The sequence below is a fragment of the Stenella coeruleoalba genome, assembly GCF_951394435.1.
Source record: "Stenella coeruleoalba genome assembly, chromosome: 3".
NCBI lineage: Eukaryota > Metazoa > Chordata > Mammalia > Artiodactyla > Delphinidae > Stenella > Stenella coeruleoalba.
The window spans coordinates 151737225-151751933 of NC_137148.1; the positions used below are offsets into that span (position 1 = coordinate 151737225).

Consider the following 14709-nt stretch of genomic DNA (forward strand, 5'->3'; position numbering starts at 1 on the left):
GACCCAGCCCTAAGAAGAAGCCTAGGTTTGGAGGCACTACTGCCCCCATCTTAATGCACATCCCTGGGGGCCCTGATTGGCAGCAGCGAGGAACCACCGCCTGTGGCAGCTCTCCCCAGAAGAGGAAACGGAAAGCCCCAGCCTTTGCCTCTGCTCCCGGCCCCCCAGCTTCGGGCGGCCCCGCACAAGCATCTTCTGGGTGTTCATCATCCAGAAATTCCACCGTGGGCACCCATGCCAGCACACAGCTGGGTTTTGGGAGCAGAGCGGCTGCCCTAGATGATCTGAGCTGCATGTTTGCAGCTCTCAGAGTGACATCATGAAAGAGGGGGCCCCCGAGCACCACACACAGCAATGGGGGCAGCGTGGGCCTGAACTCCTGGGGCCCTCCTCACCAGAGCCACCCCATGGTGACCACGGGACCCAGCCCTAAGAAGAAGCCTAGGTTTGGAGGCACTGCTGCCCCCATCTTACATCACATCCCTGGGGGCGCACCCAGGCAGGGCCCCCCTACTTCCAGCGGAGGGTGCAGCCCATGCCCAGCCAAGGCTGACTTTAGGGGTGTGTCGGTTCCGGCCTCTATTCCTATCAGCCTCAGCTCCACAGTGGGCACAGCAAGGTGCAGCCTTGCTCTTAGGGCCCCCTCATCACCTGCCCAGGGCGTGGCTGGACAAAAAACCACTGGGCCATCGACCAAGTCATTCTCCTCCAGGTCTCCATTCATTACCTTGGGGTTTAAGAGGAGGAAGTTGGCCTGAGCCAATAACTTTGCGGCGAGGCCATCAGTGTCCACCTCCTCCCAGGCTGGGCCTCGTGTGGACCCTGTTTCGATGTGAAACTTACAATAAAGCTTTGTTCTTGTTCTTTTGCATAATCCTCACGTGTCTGTGATCTGTAGATCAAGTGTGGAAAAGCACTGGCTTGTATGAGTGGTAACATGGAAAGCCAGACCTGTTGACAGTTTCCTGTGACCCTGCTCATGGGTTGTGAAGAGTAGCACAACAAGATGGCTACAAGGGCCCTATATTAAAAGTGTGTTTTGAGTTTAAACGATGCAGCCCGAAATAAAATGGGCCCAGAGGGAGGGGTAAACAGGGAGGGTCATCCTTGTCTGTTGTAATTGCTACTTCCCACCCACCTCTCTGGCCTGGAGGGGGCTGGGTCATCCCGAGCACACACCAGCCGCCCATACTCTACACGTTTAGTATTTTCTAATGTAGCAGTTTCTTTGACTTTTTCATTTTGCTTTAATAAGTCTTAGGCAAATCATTTACATGCACATCTCACTCAGAGAGTATATGTCCATACAACCTAAAGCAATCTACAGATCCAGTGCAATCCCTATCAAAATTCCCATGACATTTTTTACATAAATAGGAAAAACAATCCTAAAATTCGTATGGAACTGCAATAGACTTCAAAAGCCACAGCAACCCTGAGAAAGAAGAACAAAGCTGGAGGCAACACTTTTCCTGATTTCAAATTATACTACAAAGCTAGAGTAATCAAAATAGTATGGTACTGGCATGAAAACAGACACATACACCAATGCAACAGAATCAAGAGCCGAGAAATAAATCCACACACATACGGGCAACTAATTGACAGGGATCCAAGAATACTCAACAGGGAAAAGATAGTCTCTTCAGTAAATGGTGTTGGCAAAACTGGATACCCACATGCAAAACAAAGAAAGTGGACCCCTATCTTACACCATTTGTAAAAATTAACTTGAAATGGATTAAAGACTTAAATGTAAGCCCTGAAACTGTAAAACTCCTAGAAGAGAACATAAAGAGAAAGCTCCTTAACATTGGTCTTGGTGATGATTTTTTGGGTATGACAACAAAACCACAAGCAACAAAAACAAAAAGCAACCAATGGGACTACATCAAACTAAAAAGCTCCTGGAGAGCAAAAGAAACAATCAACAAAATGAAAAGGCAACCTAGGAATGGGAAAAAATATTTGCAAACCACATGTATGATAAGAGGTTAATATCCAAAATCTATAAGGAATTCAAACAACTCCATAGCAAAAAACAAACAAACAAACAAAAACAAATAATCTGATTCTAAAATAGGCAAAGCAGGGGACTTCCCTGGTGGTGCAGTGGTTAAGACTCCACACTTCCACTGCAGGGGGCATGGGTTTGATCCCTGGTCAGGGAATTAAGGCCCGCATGTCATGCAGCGTGTGTAAAAAAATAAAATAAAATAGGCAAAGCAAGACTAGGAAACAACTAAGTGTCCAACAGGTGAATGGATAAAGAAAATGTGACATATAGATATAGATAGATGATAGATAGATAGATAGATAGATATAGATAGATAGATAGATAGATAGATAGATAGATAATGGAATTTTATTCAGCCACATGAAAAGAAGGAAATCTGCCATTTGTGACAACACAGATAGACCTTGAGGGCATTATGCTAAGTGCATTAAGTCAGAGGGCAAAACATAAATACTGTATGAGATCACTTATATGTGGACTCTTTAAAAAAAAGAAGAAACAACTCACAGATACATAGAATAGACTGGTTGCCAGAGGTGGGAGGTGGGTGAAATAGCTAGCTGAAAGTGGTCCAAAGGTACAAACTTCAAGTTATAAGATAAATAAGTCCTGGGGATGTCATGTATAGTGTAGTGACTATAGCTAACAATATTGTTGTGTATTTGAAAGTTGCTAAGAGAGTAGATCTTAAAAGCTCTCATCACAAGAAAAAAATAATTTGTTACTGTGAGTGGTGATGTATGAAAAGCCATGGAAGAAGCTTAAATGCATATTGCTAGTTGAAAGAAACCGGTCTGAAAAGACTACACACTGGATGATTCCAACCATATGACATTCTGGGAAAGGCAAAACTATGAAAACAAGAGGACATGTGGCCCCAGTGGACACCACTGTCTCTCCTTTCAGGAGCCTCCAGGTGCTGGAGACCTTCCCTCCTGAGATCCAGGTCTTCATGAAGGACTCCAGTGGCCAGGGCAAGCCTTATGCCATTGACCCTGATGACTCCATCCACGACTTGAAAGAGAAGGTTGAAGAGGCTGGAGGACCTTACATGGAGGGTCCCAGGGCCAGAAACTGTGGAATCAATAGCTTCTCAGATTGCACATCAAGGATTGTGACACCATCATGCTCGTTAAGAGAGGCCCCACATCCCCACGAGTGCCAAGATCAGGCTGTTCATTCTGTAGACTTCTATGGTCATGTCCCCCTAGCTCACCCCTTTCTACCCAGACCACTGTGCTCTTTCTGAAGCACAAATAGAAACAGAATCCTCCCCTGCTTTAAATTCTCCAATGGCTCCTATTACCTACAGAATCAAGTTCAAGTTCCTTTGCTTGGCATTCAGGGTTCTTGACCATTTAGCTCTTGCTGACCTCTCAGTCTCTCCTTTGAGAGTGCTCAAAACATACCAGACGTGGCCAAACACTTGCAATTCCAGAACACTGAATGCTGGCTCACAACTCCATGACTTTGAGTCAACTTTCCTTCTCCCCCATGTTGTCACCATTCAAAGTTCAAACCTCTAAGTTATTGATTCTCAAAAGTATGGACCCCAGACCAGCAGAATCAACATCATCTGGGAACCTCTTTGAAATAAAAATTCTCAGCAGCTAGCCCAGAATTACCTGAGTTAGGTTCTCTGGAAGTGGGACTCAGCAATCTGTGTCTTAACAAGCCTTCCAAGTAATTCTGAGCAAATATGGAAGTTCCAGGGAGCTAACACCCCGGGGGTAAGCCTTGGCCCATTGAAAGACAGGAACCAGCGAGTGCAGTGAGTGCATACTCCCCTCCTCCACCTCTCAGGTGGATAATTTTGAGGCATGTTCTGCATTGCTCCTTAGAGGGTCCCCAGTGGGATCAAAGCTCAGCTGCCCACAGTAGTGATCAATTTCATGATATTTCTTGGACTGTTTTTTCCTCCTTCTCAATCCCCCACACCTGTCCCTTGGGATCATTTCCCAAAACAAGTCTCATGCAAATCCTTGTCTCAGGCTCTGCATTTGGAGGAACACAAGCTAAGAGAAAACCCATCTTTATGCATCTTCCTCCTTCCTAAAACCCAGCCCACACCCTTCCTAACTACTAGCTCTTCCCCCACCGCCATAGACATGTGCCCAACTGCATGGCATTTCTATAAACCATAAAACCAATACACAATCGACTGCATGTTCCCCCTTTTTTTTTTTTTTGTGGTACGCGGGCCTCTCACTGTTGTGGCCTCTCCTGTTGCAGAGCACAGGCTCCGGACGCGCAGTCTCAGCAGCCATGGCTCATGGGCCTAGCCGCTCCGCGGTGTGTGGGATCTTCCCGGACTGGGGCACGAACCCATGTCCCCTGCATCGGCAGGCGGACTCCCAACCACTGCGCCACCAGGGAAGCCCCATGTTCCCTTTATAAATCGTTTTTTTTTTTCTTTTTTGGCCACACTGCGAGGCCTGCAGATTCCTAAATACCAGACCAGGGATTGAACCCTGGTCCCTGTCAGTGAAAGCCCAGAGTCCCAACCGCTGGACTGCCAGGGAATTCCCCCTTTCCAAATCTTGAAAGCTGCTGAACTCCCAGATATCTCATGAAAATGAATAATGAAATGAATCAAAACTAATATGTAAGGTCTATTGAGCAAAGTGGTGGCTACCAGTGGGGAGAAGGAAGTGGGGAGAGGCAAAATAGGAGGACGGGATTAAGAGGTACAAACTACTGTGTATAAAATAGATAAGCTCCAAGGACATATTGTACAGCACAGGGAATAGAGCCAATATATTATAATAACTTTAGTTTTTCAAAGGTTTATTATTTATTTATTTATTTAATTTATTTTTGGCTGCATTGGGTCTTGTTGCGAGACGCAGGATCTTCATTGAGGTGTGCGGGATCTTTCATTGCAGCACGTGGGCTCTTCGTTGTGGTGTGGAGGTTTCTCTCTAGTTGTGGCCTGCATGCTCCAGGACACATGGGCTCAGCAGTTGTGGCGTGCGGGCTTACTTGCCCTGCCACCTGTAGGATCTTAGTTCCCCGACCAGGGATCAGACCTGTGTCCCCTGAATTGGAAGGCAGATTCTTTACCACTGGATCACCAGGGAAGTGCCTATAATAACTTTAAATGGAGTATAACCTGTAAAAATATTGAATAACAATGTTGTACACCTGAAACTGATATAGTGTTGTAAATCAATTATGCTTCAAAAAAATGTTTTAAACTAAGATGTAAGGTCTGAATGTTTGAATAACTTTTGTTTGAACAACTTTTACATTGCCTTGAAGCTCATTATCTGTCATTATAAACATAGGACAAATGTTTGGAATCTCACTTTATTGTTGACTTTGGTTTGCGAAATTGCCACTGCTCTTTAAACAGTTATAATATAGGACTGTTTAAGGACCAGGCACTACCAAACTTTGAAAATATGGAGACTTTTAGAATTTATGTAATTAGAAATGTGATTCTTTCCGTTTGGGGTTAGCCAGTTGGAGAGTTTAAATTGAAACGTGTCATGATTGAGGGTTTTTTTTTCCCCCCCAAATGGTATTTAAGACAACAAACACCCTCCACCCCACCACTTCCTCCAGCTAACACCTGGTCTTTCTCCTCCCTTTCACGACAAAGTTCTTGAAAGTGTTATCTACACTCCTGGTCTCCATCCTCCTCACCCAACTTACTCTTCAACCCCGCACCTAAGATCTGGCTTCTGCTCCCAGCTCTCCCTTACATTTCACCCACAATGATCACCAGTAGCCTCTTGGGTGCTTCTCAGACCTATATTCCTGAACTTATCGGAAGCATTAGGCAATGTGGACAACTATTTTAAGCTCTCTGGCTTAAACAGCTACCCTTGTAGACCTCCCCACTTCCCACTCCTCCTTGTATCTTCCTCCCTTTGTTAATAGTACCCTCCATCCATTACCCAGGTACCCAAGCCAGAGAGCTGATAGCCATCCTGTCTTCTCCCTCACCTCCTACCTGTAGTCACCAAGTCCTGTTCACCCTTCCCCCAAGGTAGACCTAGAATCCCATCCCTTCTCCAGCCAAGTCCGGGTCACCTTCCCTCTCACCTGGATCACTGTACAGTGTCCTGACACCTCTCCCTACATATCTACCCCTGCCCCCTGCAATCCTTCCTCCCCACAGAAGCAGCCAGACCAATCTTTCCAGAATGGTCATTTCACCTCTGGTCGCTCTTCTGATTTGCCACTGCCCTCAGGACAAAGTCAGCGCAGATTCACCTCATATGTGACCCAGTGGATCACTTTCTCTTTCCTAGAAAAATGTTTCCACTTGGCTATCAAAACACACTCCGGATTTTTCTTCCACCTCCCTGGCTACTCCTTCGCATTCTTGTTTGCCGGATGCTTGCCTCTCCCCAATCACTTAATACTCTTAAGTGTTTCAGGGCCCAGTCACTGGTCCTTTTCTTGCCTTGCTCTATACTCGCTCCCTTGGTGAACCCACCCAGCCTCATGGCTTTAAATATATCTATGCTGGTCATTTGTATCTCAACCCCAGACTTCGTCCCTGAAATCCAGACTCAAATATGCAATTCCCTAGCCAACTCAGATCTCATTAGACACTCAAGTTTGCTTCCAAAGCCGAACTCCCGACCTTCATGCCTACACTGTGCCCTGGCCCAGTCTTTCCCTTCTCAGTTAAGGACAATTCTATCCTTCCAGTGCTAAGGCCAAAAGCCTTAGAGTGGTCCTTGACTCTAATTTTTCTCTCACATCACACTCTATCCTTTAGCAAGACCTGTTTATACTCAAAATATAGCCAGTGAAATGATATGAGGTCTGGGATTCACTTCCAAATAATACAGGAGGGGAGATGTGGATGGAGATATCATTGAAACAAGATTGTCTGTAGGTTGGGACTTCCCTGGTGGTCCAGTGGTTAGGACTCTGTGCTTCTACTGCAGGGGGCATGGGTTCAATCCCTGGTTGGGGAACTAAGATCCTGCGTGCCGGGTGGCCAATAAAAATTAAAATGGGCAGAAGACCTGAATAAACATTTAAAAAACTGTCTACAGGTCGATAATGGTTGAAGATGGGGGATGGTACGTGGAGGTTCATTGTATTATTCTACTTTTGTTCATGTTTGAAATTTTCCATAATAAGAAAATTGAATCATACCACTTCTCCCTACCTTTCACTGCTACCATTCTGATCCAAGGCGCCACATCTCTTGCCTGGACTGTTGTAGTAGCTTCTTAACTGAATTCCTGCTTCTGCTCTCACCTCCACTCCCCACCCTCTGCTTTTAATCCAATCTTCCCAAGAACAGCCAGTGTGATACCGTTAAAATGAAAGTCCATCCATGTCCCTCTTCTGCTTGGAACTCCCCAGTGGCTCCCCATTTCAATCAGAGTAAAAGCCAAAGTCTTAGTAGTCTTCAAGATCCTACACAATTTGCCCCCTACCCTTGTACTCAAACCTCATCCCCTCCCACTCTCCCCCTTTGATCATTCCATTCCAGTCACACTGCTATTCCTCAATCCCACCAGGCATACTGCCGCCACAGGGCCTTTGCACTTGCTGTTCCTTCTCCCATTCTTCTTTAATTGTTTTTATTTATTTTATTGTTTTTAAATTTTTGGCTGAGCCGGGTCTCAGTCGCGGCACACGGGATCTTTCGTTGGGGCGTGTGGACTTCTTAGTTGCCGCATACAGACTCTTAGCTGCGGCATGCATGTGGAATTTAGTTCCCCGATCGGGGATCGAACCTGGGCCCCCTGCATTGGGAGAATGGAGTCTTACCCACTGGACCACCAGGGAAGTCCCACTTTCTCTCATTCTTCCCTCTGACATACATACCGCTCACTCTTCGCCTCCTTCATGTCTTTGCTCAAATGCATGTCTTTGCTTTTCAGACCTTCCCTAGCCACCTTTCTTGAGACTGAACCCCTGAACATTGCCACTTCTCACCCCCCCGACACACGTAGTCAGTACCTTTTAACCTCTTTCCCTGCTTTATTTTCCTGATTAGCACTTATCACCATCTTAATTATTATAATGTTACTTATTTATCCTGTTTATTATCTGTCTCCACCATTAGAGTGTTAGCTCTCTGCAGTCCGAGAATTTTGCCTATTCACTGCTGTATCCCCAGGACACCTGCCTGGCACATAGCGGGCACTCAACAAATGTTTGTTGAATGAATGAATGAATGGCATTCCGAGTTTCAATCCCTGCTCACCTGTCCAGGCACAGCTCTCCCCTCTCCCCTCCCTGCCCTCCATGCCAACGTGGATCTGACAGCCGAGTCCTGGCACATAGCAGGATGGTTCACACTTCTCAGCCTTATCCGGTCTTGTGCCCTCTGTCTCGTGGCCGCATTCCCAGTCTTTTAAGACTCATCTCAAGCAGGTGTTCACTGACACCACAGGTGACCCCAAAGAAACTCTTCTGCCTGAATTTCCACCAAGTTTCTGTGCCCTCTTTTCTCCTAGTACACAGGACACTGGACTCTCTGTGTCTCCTCTGTCTCCCCCACTGCTCTGGGAGCCCCTGGGGCAGGAACCACGTCTTACATTGTCTTCTTCGCACAATGTCTGGCACCCAGCCAGCACTCAATAGATGTACAGTGAACGAATAACAATACTTGCATTTACTTAATGTTTTCTCTGCTAAATGTTCTCTTGCTTAATCCACACAACCTATGGGGTAGGTATTATTCTTAAACCCATTTTAAGGATTATTTCTGTGAGGGTCAGAGAGGTTAAGAGTCTGGCAAAGGGCAGACTGGAATTCCAGAGTTTGTTCTGCGGAACCCTAGAATTCCCACAGTTCAGCCCAACCTCCAGCGAGTGCCTGCTCTTACTGAGCCTGTTTTGGGTGACAAGCTTGTGGGGATGGGATTGGTGGATACCATCCAACTCCCATCTCCTGGGGGAGTTGTCTTTCCCAGGGCCATCCTCAAGCCAGTTTCAGTTTCCAAGTTGTAAAAGGGAAACTAAGAGGTGAGAAACGAAACCTACAGCAGAAAGGGTGACTAAAAGCCCCGCCTGTTAAGGTGGTTTCACCCAGTGTCCCTTGGTACCCCAGCTGCAGTGAATGGCCTCCAGGAAGAGGATCCCCTGGTCAGCCAGACACCCCTTGTTTCCTCTTCACTCTGGTCCTTTATTCCACAGGGTGCTGGAGGTCAGCTGAGGAGGAGTCCCCTTAAAGAAGAGTGTGTGTGCCAGGAGCTGGGTAGGTGTGTGGGTATAGATCTAGCCACCAGTGGTACTCTCAAGACAGAGATGGCAGTGCCCCCGGAGCTCTTTGTCACCCCAGCTTCCAGGCTGAACTCCTTCGTGGCTCACTGCCTGCATCCCAGCCAGAAGTGGAAAAAAGAGGTGTTGGAGACTGTGCAGACCGTGGAGCAGTTCCTGAGGGAGCAGAGCTTCCAGGGGGAGCATGGGCTGGACCAGGAATCGGGGGTGCTGAAGGTGGTCAAGGTGAGACTGGTTCCCTCCATCCCCAGGCCAGGGCTGGGCAAAATGCAGCTTGTGGGTCTACATCCCTGAGGATGCTGGGACCTGTTGCCTCATTATCTCTAGCCCATGCTATTGACATCTCAAGACACTCCATCCCAATGCACTGCTGCCTTGAGCAGAACAAGTCCAGTAAGGAAGCTAATAATAATAGTGTACTTTTTTGGATGCACTAGCCTAACCCCTTAACATGTATTATGTCTAATTTGTGTACCCTGTGAGGTGTGTATTATTCTTTTCCCATTTTACAGATGAGCAGAATGGGAACTCAGTGATTTAAGATCCATAATGACCAAACGCAATGCAAGGTCTCTGATTGGATCTTGGTGTGAATGGACCATCTGTAAAATATAATTTGGGAACAATTGGGGAAATTTCAATATGGCCAGAATATTAAATAATATATATATATAAGGGAATTGTTTTTTTAATATTTATTTATTTTATTTTTTTATTTTCTTGGCTGCGTCAGGTCTTAGTTGTGGCAATGCGGGATCTTTTGTTGCAGCGTGTGGGCTCGGGCTTCTCTCTAGTTGTGGCGTGCGGGTTTTCTCTCCCTAGTTGTGGCGCGTGGGTTCCAGGGTGTGTGGGCTTTGTAGTTTGCGGCACACGGGCTCTCTAGTTGAGGCGTGGGAGCTCAGTAGTTGTGGCACGTGGGCTTAGTTGCCCTGCAGCATGTGGGATCTTCGTTCCCTGACCAGGGATCGAACCCGAGTCCCCTGCATTGGAAGGTGGATTCTTTACCACCGGACCGCCAGGGAAGTCCCAGGGAACTGTTTTTTTGAGGCGTAATAGTTTTGTGGTTATGGGGAAAATGTTCTCTTTTGTTGGACACAAATGCTAAAGTATTTAGGGACGATGGTCCTTAGCGTTTGTAATTTACTTTAAAGTGGCTTAGTTGAAGCAAATATGGCAGAGTTTAGACTTGTTGAATCTGGGCGGATGTATAAGTGTTCATTGTATTCTCTTTCTATTTTTCTGTTTAAAATTTTTGATAATGGAAATTTTTTTTTAATGGAAGCTCAGAGAGGTGAGGTCACTTGCCCAAGGTCACACAGCTAGTGGTGAAGCTGGGATTTCACCCAGGATCTATCTTACTCTGCTCCAGGCTGCCCTCACTGAGCTTTTTTCCCCCAAGCCCTTCCTGCAGCTGCATCATGTCACCTCCTGTCCTAGCTAGGATAATAATGCAAGAGGGTCAAAACTAGAAAGGTGTGATGAGAAAAACAACTTTGAGGAAAAAATTTTGTTTTTCTGAGTGGCTGCCGAGGCATTTTACAGTATGGTGACCCTACTAACACCAAAAGTTCAGAGTCTGGACTTTTAGATAGGTTTAGGGTATCCCCACAGGTTCCTGCTTTGCCTTCCCCGGTGGAACCTTTTAATATAACCACTGAGTGGGCTTCCCTGGTGGTCCAGTGGTTAAGACTCTGAGCTTCCACTGCAGCGGGCATGGGTTCGACCCCTGGTCAGGGAAGTTCTGCATGCCACACTGTGTGGCCAAAAAACATAAATAAATAAAATTTTTTAAAAATTTAGAGCTAAGCGGGTTTTAAATAAAAGTCTTTAATGTAAATTGATACAGCCACTATGGAGAACAGTATGGAGGTTCCTTAAAAAACTACAGATAGAACTACCATACGACCCAGCAATCCCACTACTGGGCATATACCCTGAGAAAACCATAATTCAAAAAGAGTCATGTACCAAAATGTTCATTGCAGCTCTATTTACAATAGCCAAGACATGGAAGCAACCTAAGTGTCCATCAACAGATGAATGGATAAAGAAGATGTGGCACATATATACAATGGAATATTACTCAGCCATAAAAAGAAACGAAATTGAGTTATTTGTAGTGAGGTGGATGGACCTAGAGTCTGTTCTACAGAGTGAAGTAAGTCAGAAAGAGAAAAACAAATATCGTATGCTAACACATATATATGGAATCTAAGGGAAAAAAAAAAGAAGGTCGTGAAGAACGTAGGGGTAAGACAGGAATAAAGACACAAACCTACTAGAGAATGGACTTGAGGATATGGGGAGGGGGAAGGGTAAGCTGTGACAAAGTGAGAGAGTGGCATGGACATATATACACTACCAAACGTAAAATAGCTAGTGGGAAGCAGCTGCATAGCACAGGGAGATCAGCTTGGGGCTTTGTGACCATCTAGAGGGGTGGGATAGGGAGGGTGGGAGGGAGACGCAAGAGAGAAGAGATATGGGAACATATGTATATGTGTAACTGATTCACTTTGTTATTAAGCAGAAACTAACACACCATTGTAAAGCAATTATACTCCAATAAAGATGTTAAAAAAAAAATAACCACTTAGAGTTAAGCCTGTGAAAAGTTAGTAGCCTCTGCCCCAATCACCTTGTAAGGACTAGGTGCTTGCTACCCCGCTCTAGCTCCTGCTGGCTTGTGACCTGGGGTGGAAGACTGCCCTTCCCCCGGCTCACTGTGTCCCTTTGCTTCTGGGATATATAAGTAATAAATCATTTTTTTTTATTTTTTAAATTAATTTTTGTTGGAGCATAGCTGCTTTACAATGTTGTGTTAGTCTCTGCTGTACAGCAAAGTGAATCAGTTACACGTATACATATACCCCTCCTTTTTAGATTTCTTTCTCACTTAGGTCACCACAGAGCATTGAGTAGAGTTCCCTGTGCTATACAGTAGGTTCTCATTAGTTATCTATTTTTGAAAGTAATAAATCTTATGACGCTACTTCCTTTGTATGGGTGTATTGGAACTGCACCTTTCCTCCAAATGACTCCGGGGGTTTCATTTCCCCACAGAGGGAGTTTGGATGCTGAGGGAGCTACCTGCCCACACTGTGTGGGCGGCTTGTGCCCCTGGCCAACGAGATATTAACACTTTATTTGGGCTTTAAACTCTCCCCCAACCCCTGAAAATCTGGTAAGCTGTGCTGATCCACAAGAGTGAATGCTTGTCCTTGGGTTTGAATAGGTTTGAACTGAAGCAAGTCATGAAGCCTGTTCTAGAACGCTCTTCCCTCTCTGCCTATATCTTACCACTGGAAAAGGTGGGAAGGGCAACACAGGCACAGCCTTCAGCGGGATGTGCTCTGTGCCATTCCCAACCCTCTCACATAGGGCAGAAACACCCCGCCCCTGCCAATTCCTGAGTTAAGCCCTCACTTCTAATGTGACTGTATTAAGAAATAGGGTCTTTAAGGAGGTAATTAAGGTTAAATAAAGTCATAATGGTGAAGCCCTAATCAGACTGGACTCGTGTTCTTATAAGAAGATAGAGACATCAGCGGCCTCTCTCTGTCCATGCACACACACAGGTAAGACCATGTGAGGACTCAGTGAGAAGGCAGCTGTCTGCAAGCCAGGAAGAGAGGCCTCAGAAGAAAGCAACTCTGCTGGCATCTTGATTTTAGACTGCAAAATTCCAGAACTGCGAGAAAGGAAATATCTGTTGTTCAAGCCTCCGGTCTCTAGTATTCTATTATGGCAGCCCAAACAGACTAATGCACCATTTTATGTTGGCTTTTTTCCCCAGGAGAACAGTACCTATAACAGTAGACTAGCATCCTGGTCCCCAGGTCATTTTGGTTCAGTTAAATTCTTAAAGTAGCACTTACATCTTACCTCACACTGAAATAAATCCTTTTGTAGCATGTGAGTGGCACAGAGTGGAGCTTAAAAGATTTAGTGGGCCATCAGGCTCTCTCTAACCCACCCCTTGAACCTGTCTTATACCATCTTCTTTGCTTCCCAGTCCAAACCCTGTGTTCCAGTCTTTTCCCTGTCCCCCATTTATAGTGCCCACTCCTTCCTTGCCCAGTTGGAATTTTCTCTAGCTTCCATGCCGACTGCCCAAACCCCATCTCTTCTTCAGGGTCATCCTAAGCCCTACATCTTTGGGGCCTCTTCTCAACCTTCCAGCCAACCTCTGCATCACTCTGGTACTTCCTGCCTTTGCAGAAATTTAACAGAAAGAGAGGAGGGGATTGGAGGCACTGTGCCTAAGATCTCAGGTGGATGAGATTCTTCCCTGCAAGCCAAGTGTCCGGCTGTAAACAATACCTTCAGGGCCTAAACAGTGAATAGAGGGATAGAAAGTGACTTGACTTTGGTGTATGTATGTGTTTATACCCATATATGTGAAGTCTGTGTTCTTGGAGTAGAGCCCCATTCATTTAGAGAAAAAAGAGCCTGCTCCAAATTCCCCATCTGGAACTAGCAATTTGTCCTTAATGAGGCACATGTATAACACAGGTTATAGATTAAGACTGACCTGAAGAGAGCACACTGACTTTCGTCTAAGCACCTCACACGTCAAAGACAGCTGGACGTGGAAGAAACCAAGAAATCAAGTGTAGGATTTCCCAAACTGCAGTCAGTTACTAGCCACATTAATAACTGTTTTAAACCTTATTCACATTGCATCAAAGGGATGCTTTGATGCACTGCTGAGGTCTTCTCAGCAAAGCTCACGGGAATTTGGTATATGAGGATCCACACTAGCGATCCATTTCACCGGTGTCAATCTCTCTGGACAGTTTGGGTGGAAAGGACAATTCCTGAAGGTGCGATACCTTCACCACATGTACTAGCATTGGGTCTTGCTTGTGTGTGTGTCACCGACTTCAGCCTTGCTGTAGCAATAATAGCTAAGATACTGTAGAGCTGAGAGGCTATTTAAGTATTTATAGATATATACATAAGATAAAAGCACCTAACTTTTTTCTACCTATTGCTTACTTTCCACAGCGGTGTACACACCACACTTTAGGAAACAGTGATGTTGTCCAATTTGTCTTCTCATTTGAAGATGAGAAATGAAGATCTGGAGACCTTTCATTGCTCAAGGTCATTCGAGTGTTTAAGGGCAGGATGCTGGGGTTCCTGACTTCCAGGGAACCTAACTTTTCTCTGAAATTATACTGCCCCTTAATCTCTTAGCAGTACATAAAACAAATATTGGTGACCTCGTGACATGCCAGCCCTTGGGTGAAATGGAGATCTGTGACTGGCTCTCAAACTTTTAAGAAATGGGAGTCTAGGAAAAAAAAACCCCAAAACAGTCATGCAAAGACTCACTGTGCTGGGAGGGGAGCCTGTGGTCGTCTAGCTCAGTGCTGGGCTGAACCCTGGATCGTCCAAGGAGGGTCTTGGAGACCTCTCTGCAGGCCAAGAAGTCAAGGCATAAGGGGGAATCAGGCAGGTTTGCTTCTGTGTCTTCATGTTATT

At 45.7% G+C, this 14709-nt stretch overlaps 1 protein-coding gene across 1 annotated transcript in view; it reads right to left on the reverse strand.

Annotated features, from left to right (window-relative positions):
• Positions 1-2380: 2380 nt before the first annotated feature.
• Positions 2381-14709, reverse strand: part of LOC307185050 (uncharacterized protein) — a 266990-nt gene continuing 254661 nt past the window's right edge. Inside the window, exon 2 of the mRNA XM_079918833.1 lies at positions 2381-2495. The gene's annotated coding sequence lies outside the window, so the exon portion shown is untranslated. The remainder of the gene's footprint in view (positions 2496-14709) is intronic.